Raw genomic sequence first — 12,122 nt, forward strand, 5'->3', positions numbered from 1 at the left:
TTTTTTTTTTTTTTTCTAGGACTGGATTGTAGATCTTGAAATGGTAGGCTATTTTGTTTTAATTTTTGTGTGTATGTTTGTGTTTCATTTTGTTGTGGTCTATGCTGTGAACTGCATCTGAAGCACAGGACATACCAAGTAATACATACCAGTGATAAATCTGAGCCACAGACGCACCCCGCAACTGAGTTCAGTTTGAGTACTGCATAAGAGAATATACTACCATGTGTAACGCTACTATAGTACTACTACTGGAAAATATTTTGGCACCACCAGTATTTTAAGGTTTAGGGATATTGATGGTACCACAGCACTGGTATACTATACCATGCAACCATCTATATTTTACTGTCTACTGTCTAAATTGTATTGTGTGCAGCTTCTAAAAAATAATTTTGCCAACTTTAGGAATATACTAGACCTTAAGACCAACAGCCATGGACTAAAAGAAATAAAATGATTAATGCTGAGTCTCAAGAAAGTGTCTCTGATGAAGCATTTAATTTAAATAGACCAAAAACCTAATACCTAAACTTACTAGAACTAAAATAGTATTCTTCTGGTGGCTCCTGAAATGCAACTAGTTTACATTGTGAGCCTGATTCACAGAGACCCTTTCTGTGTTTTGGTACAGAATATTCTGTCTCCAAAGTTAAATTGCTGAAATGTTCCACACCTCAGTACACTATTTGCAAAAGTGTAATGATTTCTGTTAAATGTTTGAATTATAAATCATTACTTGTCTAAGAAATATGCCGCCGTTTGTTAAAAGTATTGATGCCTGTATTGACTCAGCAGTATTTATGCAGTTTGAAAAATAAGCTATCTGACGCCTACCACATCAATCACCATTATGTGCTACGGCTGGCTGACGAACATTTAATTAGCTCCTGAAAAGCTTCAGCCTTTACTCACAGCTCAGTCTATTTACATCATTATTGCTTGGCACCACAAACACGTTGGTGTCAGGAATTGACCCTTGTCTCTTATGGGAGATGCACTCATTCAGATGACTTGCAGCAATAGGTTAGAGCTACTGTAAGATGATTTTTTAAAAATATTAAAGACAGAATAATTCTAGGGTTAACGCTGTGTATTTCCTAGAGCACCAGACTGGCCTTAGATCATCTGGAATCAGTTCCTGAGAAACTGAGTTTGCTGGAAAACTTCAAGGATCTCGAGGTTGGATCATAAATGATGTTTTGGTTAAGATTTGACTTCTCTCTGAAGCAGATATCATGGTTGGCTTGTGTGGTTTCAGGAGTCACAGAAGCAGAGAGAAATGGTGGAGCAACGTTATGCCAAATATAAGGAGATAGTTGGTGACCTCCAGCATCAGCTTGAGGAATCTAAGATGAGGATTCAGGAATACAGGGTATGAAAACTTGAGAGGCAAAAATTAGAGGGAACAGTCAATTTTCTTACTGTGTAAGGTTGGATCTTAAAGGGGTCATATGATGCAATTTCAATTTTTCCTTTCTCTTTGGAGTGTTACAAGCTCTTGGTGCATAAAGAAGATCTGTAAAGTTGCAAAGACTAAAGTCTCAAATCCAAAGAGATATTCTTTATAAAAGTTAAGAGTCAGCCACGCCTACCTAAAATGGCTAGTTCTAACACGCCCCCACATATCTACGTCACGATGTGGGAAGATTTGCATAACGACGCCCAAATGTTCACGCAAAGAAAGAAGGCATAACTTTTATTCTCGCTGTAGTATTGTTGTTGCCGCCGCCATGTCGTGAAGATGCTGTGTGTTTCATTGTGAAAGCGAAACTACTTTATTTGGCGTTCCAAAAGAGGACGGACGATATCTGCTTCGTCATGCCTGGAGCTGATCCGTGCTGGTTGCTGAGGAAATACAACAACTTTGCGCTGTGGATCACCGGATCGGCTTTCACCGTGGACGAAGCGGAGTCCAGCCCGGGGTCGTCACATGTGGTTGCTGCAAGCCCTCCGGACGCTCCTTCGTCGAATCCGCCGGCCGCGCCGTTCTCAAGCCCGCTGCCTCTGCTCACTCTAGCCCTCCGGCCGTTCCTCACTCTAGCCCCCGGCCTCTGCTCACTCTAGGCCGCCGCCGCTCACTCTAGGCCACCGTGTGTGACGCTGTTTCATTGTGAAAGCGAAACTACTTTGTTTGGCCTTCCAAAAATGGACACGACTAGAAATCAGTGGTGAAGTTGTATTTACAACACTGTTCCAGAACACTTCAACCCAAATATTCAGATGTGTGCAGCACATTTTATGGAGGACCGTTTCCTGATCCTGGTAGAGTAGACTACAATGTTCTGTTCTGACTCACAGACTGTAAGTACGTTTTTTTATATTTAAAGAGTTTTTATATTTTATATTTTTTATATTTAAAGCGAGTTTTTTGTTTAGAGTTTAGAGTTTTTTGGGCAGTGTAGAGTAGGGCTTGTTGTTTGTCATTTCTCCGATCACAAATGCATTTCTCAGATCACAAATGTTTACGCGGCGCGATGCAACGCAACGCGTAAAAAGACAGTATAAGTCATTATAATCCATAATTATGTCCCCACTGGATGCAACAAATGCCTCATTTATAATGGGTTTTCATGTTTTTGAATCATCGCTCCGGCCTGACAGGGCATCATCACAGTATGGTAGGGGCGTAACATTTCAGTCACACGCTTGAGGTATTCGGCCAATCATAACGCACTGGATAGCTGGCCAATCACAGCACACCTTGCTTTTCAGACCGATGAGCTTTGTAAAAATCGACGCGTTTCAGAAAGGCGGGGCATAGAGGAGAAACAATAATGTACAGTATGTGGAAAATAATGTGTTTTTTGAACCTTAAACCGCATAAACACATTTCATTACACCAAATACACAAAATAATGTTCTTTTTAGCAACATCATATGACCCCTTTAACTCTTGAATCTTATAGACTGATCTCTTGCTGTTAATTGTAGGATGAGAAGTTGGATGCAGCCTGTCGGAGTCTCCAGCTTACTGGTCTGACATCATCTCTGCTCATTCAGAGCAATTTCCTGACTGGTACCACTCTGTCTACCCATACCTGTGAGTACAGCAGTACGACAGTTGCTGTTAAAAGTTGTTATAATCATGTTCTGTGATTGTTGAAAATTGAATCAGTATTTCGAATATGATATCAATAGTTATGAATTCTCATTTTGTTAATAAGTCTCAAGTTAATAGTGGCATTGATACTGGCCTTGATGGTGCTTGGTTAAAAAAAAGGCATTAAACAAATATTGTTTAATACCTGAACGTTCACCTCATAAACTGAAAATGACATATGGTACCAAAATTTCCGAAGTTGGTACCAATAGCAGTAAAATTTCACGCTTCTCAGTACCAATTTCGGTACCATAGCAAAAACTATTGTAAATGTTTTATTTTAATATTTAGTTTATTTAACTATTTGAAAATAAAAATATCAAATAAATGAAATTAGTTCATTATTAATGCTATTAAGAATTATAGGTAAATTATACATTAAAACATTAGCATGCAGCCTTCAAATATTGTTCAATTATGTAAACATTGCATTTAAAAAATTAAAATGCAAGTACTAAAATTACAAAGAACCATTACAGGTAACAGGTAACATGTACTTGCACTGCAAGACTTGCAGATAAGGCTGGGTATCGTTTAAAAATTTTCGATATCGATACCGATACCTTGACTTCGATACCGGTTCCTGAACGATACTTTTTTCGATACCAATTTTATGAAATCAATTTTAACAAGATTATATTATCTAAAAAAAAATAATTTGGTTTTATTTTTCAGCTTGTTGATGTTTATACAATCTCAAAGACTCATCTCCTGAGCCACTGCACAAAGGAACAAAATGTAACCAACACAATAAATCAGTGCAAATAGTTTTAATAAAGCTCAAATAGTCTTCAGTTTACACATCTGTTAGGCTACATTTACAGTAGTGCGTGTTCGTTTTAAAACGCATAGCTCAGACAGAATCATGATTTCTATTTATTTTCCACTGATTTACTGATGAGCATTAGCAGCTTCCAGCGCTGTCTGCCTGTGTTCTCTCTTCCATGATCGCTGCTCTGACTCAGAGGTAATAACATATTTAATTTCAGCAACATTACATGGCCAAAACACACATTAGATGGCAACAGTTTGCATGAATGGTCACATAACACGCGCTTTCGGTTGTGTAGTATGAATGGACATCTGCATATGATCGGAACTCCACGCAGCTCCCGCGCTACTCTCCATTGGAAATGAATGACTGAATGACCGGTCGCTTGTCATTTGTCGGAGATAGTGGAAAGCCGGCTTGAAACGCAGTGGAAACGCCAGTCTGACGAGGATCGTTTTCATTTTAAAAAATAAACGCACCAGTGTAAATGTAGCCTAACATCTAGAGGGCTGGGACGTATTCGCACTACAGCCTCACACGTGCGCCACATCTCTGAGTGTAACCGGTGTAAACTAGTAGGTGTGTTCGACTTGACGCGGACTGACTGTGCAGACCGATCGGTGTATACAGTACCACGAGAGCTAAAGAGAGCAGACTGCTCCGTACGCTTTCGAATCGCTTTCGCGGATGTCAAACACTGATCGATCTGCGTCGCACCTCTAGTCGAACACACCGGCTAGTGCTGCAGGCTTACTGGCTCACTGACGCTGATGAGATTAACCCCTTAGGTATCGAAATTTGGTACCGAACGACGAGACGTTTTTCGATACTCGATGGTATCGAGGCATTTCGGTCGGTGCCTAAAAAGCATCGAACTCGATTGCGAGCTCTACTTGCAGAGATCTATTCTGATATATTAGATTTTTTTGTCCAGGTTGTTGCTATGATTATCACAGTGTCAAACATTATGATTTTAGATTCAGTCACACATTTTCACGTAGCAGCCTACGATTCAATAGGTGTCATCGTCGTACAGTCTACATGCTTGTCGTACCCAAGTTTAAACGATCCATGTCGCACAGTGTGATAAAGTAATGATCTTATAGGATTGCTAAAATCGTGCAGTGTATTTAGATGAAATCAACTGAAATAAAAGACTTTAAATCTCTCAAGATTTCAGTAGAAGATAATTAAACAACTCCACAAACAGCATCACCAGCTTCATGCATTACTAACCAGTTAGACTTTATTTCCGGAGTATCTAAAACAGAAGTTCTTAGAATTAAGGTTTAGATGTTTTTTTTTTTTTTTTTTCATATATAGTGTTTGCTTTAGTTGTCTCTTGACCCTTGAATTCTTATATATAAGTTTCTCTTTGGCTGTTACAATTGTGTTTATAAAGTTCATATGTGATGGCAAGGAACTTATGATATAATCGTTTCATGTATCTGAGCCTCTGATTGCATTCAATCTAAATCTGTACTGCTATTCTGATTTCTATATTATTGCAGTTCTGTGATATGAGATGACAATGTGAGAAAACTTTAAGCCACTTTTATAAATATGGTTTATAAAAAAGTTTCGATTCTGGCACTCATAGACATGAAGAATCAGCATGTGAATCTCAGCAATGGTGACAAAGTATTCTGATAATTTTTAAATGATTTTTGAACGTCACAAAACAAGGCAGTAAAAAGTCACAACAAAAATAACAGCAAATAGTAAGAATAAAAGAAAATCCTAAGATAATGCAGCGGCATAATTTATTAATGTCGCAATGCATGCTGGGAGCCATGGATGAGTTATGATTGGTGCACCCAGAATGCAATGCTTCATGAATCTGTCTGATGATCGTCACCATTGTTGAGATTCATATGCTGATTCTTGATGTCTGTGTGTCTAAACAGTACAGGTGTTCTAAACTGGTGTACAAAGTGTTTTTAAAGTTTTTCCACAATATTTCATTAAAACTCAGTTGTGATCAATCACAAACTAAATTACACATCACCACTGATGACATCAGTGAATCAGGCTATACATGACAACTACATCATTATCAAAAAAAGGCCAATATAACTTAAAAACATTTTTTCTCGGTTTTTCTAGCCATAACAAATTTGTTTCATAAACACAGATACAGCCACCAAAGAAAAACTAATGTTAAAAAGTCAAGTGTCAAGGGTCCAACTAAAGCAAACACTTATCTCCACAATAGTGACTTACAATTTTATTATTTTCAGTAAACATTAACATCTAAACCTCTGTTAATTCTTAATAAGAAATTTTTAGACGCATGACAAAAAAAGTCAAACTGGTTAGTAATGTGTGAAGCTGGTGATGTTGTTTGTGGAGTTGATTAATCATCTTCTGCTGAGATCTTGAGAAATTGAATGTGTTTTATTTCAGTTGATTTCATCTAAGGCTGTGGCTGAAGTCAGTTGTAATTCTTGTGTTTCTCTTTTCTTCAGTGATTCTGCTTGTTAACAGCAGGTGTTCATCACTAATGATCAATCAGCACTTAATTAATCACATAATTATCTCATTAAATTTAACACTGCTTCAGTGTTACTTTAACACTCTTTTAGGGTGGGACCATATATGCTCCGAGCAGTGTTAATTTAACACTCAGGATTTTACTGTGTATGTGTATTTTGTCAGACGATGCCTCGATTATAAATCAGGATTTTAGTGCAGATTTACAGCTTGAAAGCTTGAAATAGTCTTAAAAATATATAACCAAATCATATAGCACACATTAAAAACATTTCAGAACAGTTATTAATTGTAAAACTATATTTAATTTTTATAATTCACACTGTATGTATGAGCTTTTTACACAAATTAGCATAAGTCAAGGTGTGATACCAAACTAGACCAACTGGAGATGCCAAAGGACCACTCTACCAGCCACCTTGACTTGATTGCATATAGCTACATCACAGCTCCATTCAGAATTACTAAACACAGCAAAATACTCATGGAAAAAAACTTTTTTAAAATGTTAAAACTGAAGTTATCTAAGAGTAGAGTAGAAATCATCAGTGCATTTCAAGGCAGGCTTTCATACAATGTACTTTTTCTGAAGAAAATGTAACTTGTGCTTGGTGTGTCAACAGGGGCCACATGGTTGGATCTGTGTACACTACATTCATTAAAAAGAGAACACCTTGAAATGGGCTGATGTCGCAAGCGTGTATGGTCAAAGAGGGTCATGAAACCCTCTGTTTCAGCATTGGTTCGTTCTCATGACAGTTTTGAAAAATGCTTTTGTATGGTTTTGTAAGCTCACCATACATTACACAAATACCTATAGGCTTTACCACATATACCCCGTGACCACTATAATTTAATGCACAGATAAATGCATAACTGCTTGCATTTGCACTCTGCATCGGAAACATATACAGGTGCATCTCAATAAATTAGAATGTCGTGGAAAAGTTCATTTATTTCAGTAATTCAACTCAAATTGTGAAACTCGTGTATTAAATAAGTTCAATACATACAGACTGAAGTAGTTTAAGTCTTTGGTTCTTCACGACATTCTAATTTATTGAGATGCACCTGTATGAACAGAAATATGAACGATATCTTTAATATCTTTCAAGAATTATTTTGAGGCGTTTATATAAGCCATTTGATTGGTTGTATTAAGGAGCTGTAAAGACTCTTACACTCACAAATGAGTGAATCGCGTTTGTGTTGGAGACTTAAAAGTTATATTGATGAGAATTTATGCCAAGCAGAAACTCCTAGAAAGCAAAAACAAACACTCACTTGCAATCCATAAATGCATCTCTCACTTATTGTATGCAGTCTCACAGTCTGAAGTGTCTGTCATAGGAAATTAAGAATTAAGCGAACCGTCTTCTCATATGGTAAGGGCACGCAGTCTCATAAATAATTAAAGATCTCTTGCTGTCTTTTGTTCTTGCTACTGTATACAGACTCAGATTTTGTAGTTGCTGTTCAAAGAGCTATTATGATAGAACTTTTAGACCAGATTGTTGGTGATTTTAATATTCACATACATCATGAAAATGATACATTAGATTTAGCATTTGCTGACATTTTAAACTCCAAACTGATCACATTTGTAACACTTTTTTTTTTCTCTCTTTATAAAGAGATCTCATGCTTTCGTTAGTTAAATTTTCATTCCACATAAGCACTGGTTCAAAACACAAGACTTTGTAATGAGACCATTTGGCTTAATCACCGAAACAACAATATGGTCTTCTTTCAATTTAGTACCTTTAAAAGTAAATTAATTCAACAGCAAACAATGCAAGATGCATGTTTAAAATGTTGCTGAATTAAAGATATCACAGTTATACAGGCTACAGTTGCCATATTAGAAAATACACTTGCATTACCTAACTTGCGTAATTTACATTAAACCCATACACTTTGTAATACTATACAGTGTGTCATCAAAAGCTGTGATGAAAATATGACATGGCCATGAGGTGTTTTGTAGAATAGTTTGCTGCCAATGCAGTGTATGTTGTTACTGTACCATATGTCTCAGTCATACCATATCACATGTAACATATGACTGTAGTTTTACCCTTTCAGGTTGACTTATAGTAATTTTCCATTTGCTGTATTTGATGCAAATCTTTCTCCCTCTTTCAGATGCACCTCTGATCAATCTATTGGACACATTTATTGATTACTACATCTCGCTTGTACTGTATCTCGCTCTGTGTTCACCAATTGCAAATCTCTCTCTCTCTCTCTCTCTCTCTCTCTCTCTCTCTCTCTCACACACACACTGAATACTGTGGTTATTGCTTGATTTATATTGCTTATACTGTAATAATAATCCATTATACTTAGTTGCTCATTTTGGAAATTGCAAACCGTGCAGTTCTACAGAATCTACAGTGGAGATCAAAATTAGAGAATAATCTATAAATACTTGATTTTTTTTTAAATATTGTTAATCTTTATCACTCAAAATTTGAAGGAATATTAACTGAGGTACACCACTGTTCTACTAACATGTTTGACAAAATAACCGAGGCATTTCAACAAAAACTTTTATTTTGTGGAAAAGACAGTGATCAAAATTAGAGAACAGTAACCACTGTAGCATGAAAGAAGATTACAACTACAAATTTTGAGGGCTACAGCTGTAAGAAATTAGTAGGAAGTGTAGAGGCTCTTGCTTTGAATGACTTCAGCACATCTGCGGCTGCAGGACATCATTTGTCTCTCACACTGCGCTGGTGTGACCTTGGTCCACTCATCTTTCACTCTCTTCCATAGTTTGGTAACTGTAGTGGGTTTCTTAGCCATAACTTCGTAACCAAGGATTTTCCAGAGATTTTCACCCTGCCATGTAGCTGTATAAGAGGCCCAACTCCTGCTGCAGAAAACATTCCCCAAACCATGACACTTCCTCCTTCACCTTTCACTGAATTCTTAAAACATTTGGGCTTCAGTCATTCCTCAGTTTGACATCGAACAAAATGTTTCCCATCAGACCCAAATAAATTTAACTTGCTCTCATCAGTAAAGTGAACTTTGGACCAGTTCTCCTCTCTCCACAGCAAAGGTGAGCTTAGCCTTTTGATTCTTTCTGCTGATGAGAGGCTTAGTCACTGCTGAGTGCACTTTCAGTCCGACTACTCTTAAACATGCAGAGACAGATACTTACCCTGTTCAGCACTGAACCTGCAAGCAATTCCAGCTGCAGTGTTGAACCTATTCCCCACTGAGAGACTCTCAATGGGGAAAGATCACCCTGTCTTCTTGTGCATTTGTCTTAAAGGTGACCTATTATGCCCCTTTTTACAAGATGTAAGATAAGTCTCTGATGTTCCCAGAGTGTGTATGTGAAGTTTTAGCTCAAAATACCCCACAGATAATTTTTTATAGCTTGTTGAAATTGGCACTTATAGGTCATGAGCCAAAATGCACAGTTTTTGTGTTTGTCCCTTTAAATGCAAATGAGCTGGTGCTCCCGCCTCCCTTTTCAGAAGAGGGCTCCGGCATACCGGCAACAACAAAACAGGACAATCTCACGCAATCTGATTGTACTGTGCAGTAAATGCGCATATATGAATTACACAGACGGGGACATTATGAGCTCAACTTCACATTGCTTTCATATGCAATTTTGAACTACCACATTCATATTTACGATAAAATATGACGTTTGATACTTACTTTGTCTGGAGCTGATGTTCGCGCTCGAAGATTTGGTATTGATCCCTCTTTCAGAAGCAATCTTTGCACAACTCCAGTGCTGAACTGACCCTCGTTTGTAAGGCAGTCCGGTGTAAAATGATTAGCACAAACATATAGGACTTTTCAGTTTTTTTCCGAGACATTTCCTTCGAAAGTGAAATTTAACCACCGTGTCTTCAGTGGTTTATGGAGACTCCTATGTTCGTTGGTGCATCCCAACACATGACACTTGTAATGCCTCTTTGGCGCAGACATTGTATGTCCAGCAGCTACAGCAAGAATACAGTAATGGCGGACTGCTGCTTCTCACTCAGGGCTGGGTCTATGCTAATAGGGCAGAGAGCATCACAAATGGGCGGTACTTTCCCTAGTATGACGTCATTATAGGGAGATATATGAATTACACAGACGGGGACATTATGAGCTCAACTTCACATTGCTTTCATATGCAATTTTGAACTACCACATTCATATTTACGATAAAATATGACGTTTGATACTTACTTTGTCTGGAGCTGATGTTCGCGCTCGAAGATTTGGTATTGATCCCTCTTTCAGAAGCAATCTTTGCACAACTCCAGTGCTGAACTGACCCTCGTTTGTAAGGCAGTCCGGTGTAAAATGATTAGCACAAACATATAGGACTTTTCAGTTTTTTTCCGAGACATTTCCTTCGAAAGTGAAATTTAACCACCGTGTCTTCAGTGGTTTATGGAGACTCCTATGTTCGTTGGTGCATCCCAACACATGACACTTGTAATGCCTCTTTGGCGCTGACATTGTATCTCCAGCAGCTACAGCAAGAAAACAGTAATGGCGGACCATGAAAAAATGCTTAAAAACCTGGCCTTCTACTCATGTTAGGATAACTTCAAATAGGACTAAGCAGTGACCTTGACATTTAGGAAATTATAGGTTGTTCTCTAATTTTGATCTCCACTGTATATCTATAGAAATTTATAGATTTAACAAATGATTCACTGATTAACCATTAAGATCAATTGGATTAAAATGTATTAAACTGAACAAGAAGAGAGACAAATGAAAACTTTGTCAGTAATACCAGTATGAAAGGCAGTTATTGTGAATGAAATGTTTACGTAGATGAAACATTTTGTTTTGTGAAAAGGATACTTTGTGATTTTGTGTTTTGTACTGAAAACATGCTGAAATGTTTGTAAAAGTGCATTTTTGGTTATCTGATGTGAGATTAGTACTAAGAGTTTTGAGAATGTATAACTCGCTTGTGAAGATTGCAAAAAAAAAAAAAAAAGCCTGAAGGCCAATTTGAAATACGCTTTGTTCCTTATGTGTGTATGTATTTGGCTTGGTATATATGTTTTTTTTTTGTTTGGTTTTTTTTTCAGAGTATGGCTGTATTCGGGGTACTAATAGAATATACTAATGTATGTAAACAATGTATGTCTAATGTCTTTACATATCTCTCTTCCTATCTCTGCACTTATATACTATGTTTTTTCTCTGTTCTGTTTAAAGCACCACAGAAGCCACTTGCCAGTCCAGATTTGGAATCCAGTTTGACCCAAGAGCACTTTTCTACCTTCAACGGAGCAAACTCTAAACACACAAGCATGTAGCATACAGCTGAAACTTTTGGCGATAATGATAAACTCATGATAAATACTCAGCACTACCTCTGATTCCAACCAGATCCTTATGCTTGGACCGATTAGATCACTATAACATATAGAACAGTTCCTATGTAGTGTCTGTATGACAGTTAAGCTCTGCTTGATCAGTATAATTATTTGTAAGCGAATTGTTTCTGTATGTCTTTCTTTCTGATTTTGTTACAACTTTCTGTAATGCCCTATATTTTCATAAGATGATTAGAATGTGGTGATCCTAAAAATGTGGTATTAACTAAAGAAAACAAATTTCTGTGAATATATATATTTTGAAAACCTGTCTAATTTTGAATATTTACTGTTATCATTTTACCTTAACTTCATCATGCAATAGTTACTTTATTGTACTGTATGTATCAAAGTTTTTTGTTGTTGTTGTTTTTTACTATTTACAGTTTTT

The 12,122-nt window shown here is 37.1% G+C and overlaps 1 pseudogene; it reads left to right on the top strand.

Moving 5' to 3' along the window:
* Positions 1-11,899, top strand: part of LOC107657221 (centrosomal protein of 128 kDa-like) — a 55,115-nt pseudogene extending 43,216 nt beyond the window's left edge.
* Positions 11,900-12,122: the final 223 nt, after the last annotated feature.

Source organism: Sinocyclocheilus anshuiensis, unplaced genomic scaffold (genome assembly GCF_001515605.1).
Source record: "Sinocyclocheilus anshuiensis isolate Anshui unplaced genomic scaffold, SAMN03320099.WGS_v1.1 scaffold2089, whole genome shotgun sequence".
Taxonomy (NCBI): Eukaryota; Metazoa; Chordata; class Actinopteri; order Cypriniformes; family Cyprinidae; genus Sinocyclocheilus; species Sinocyclocheilus anshuiensis.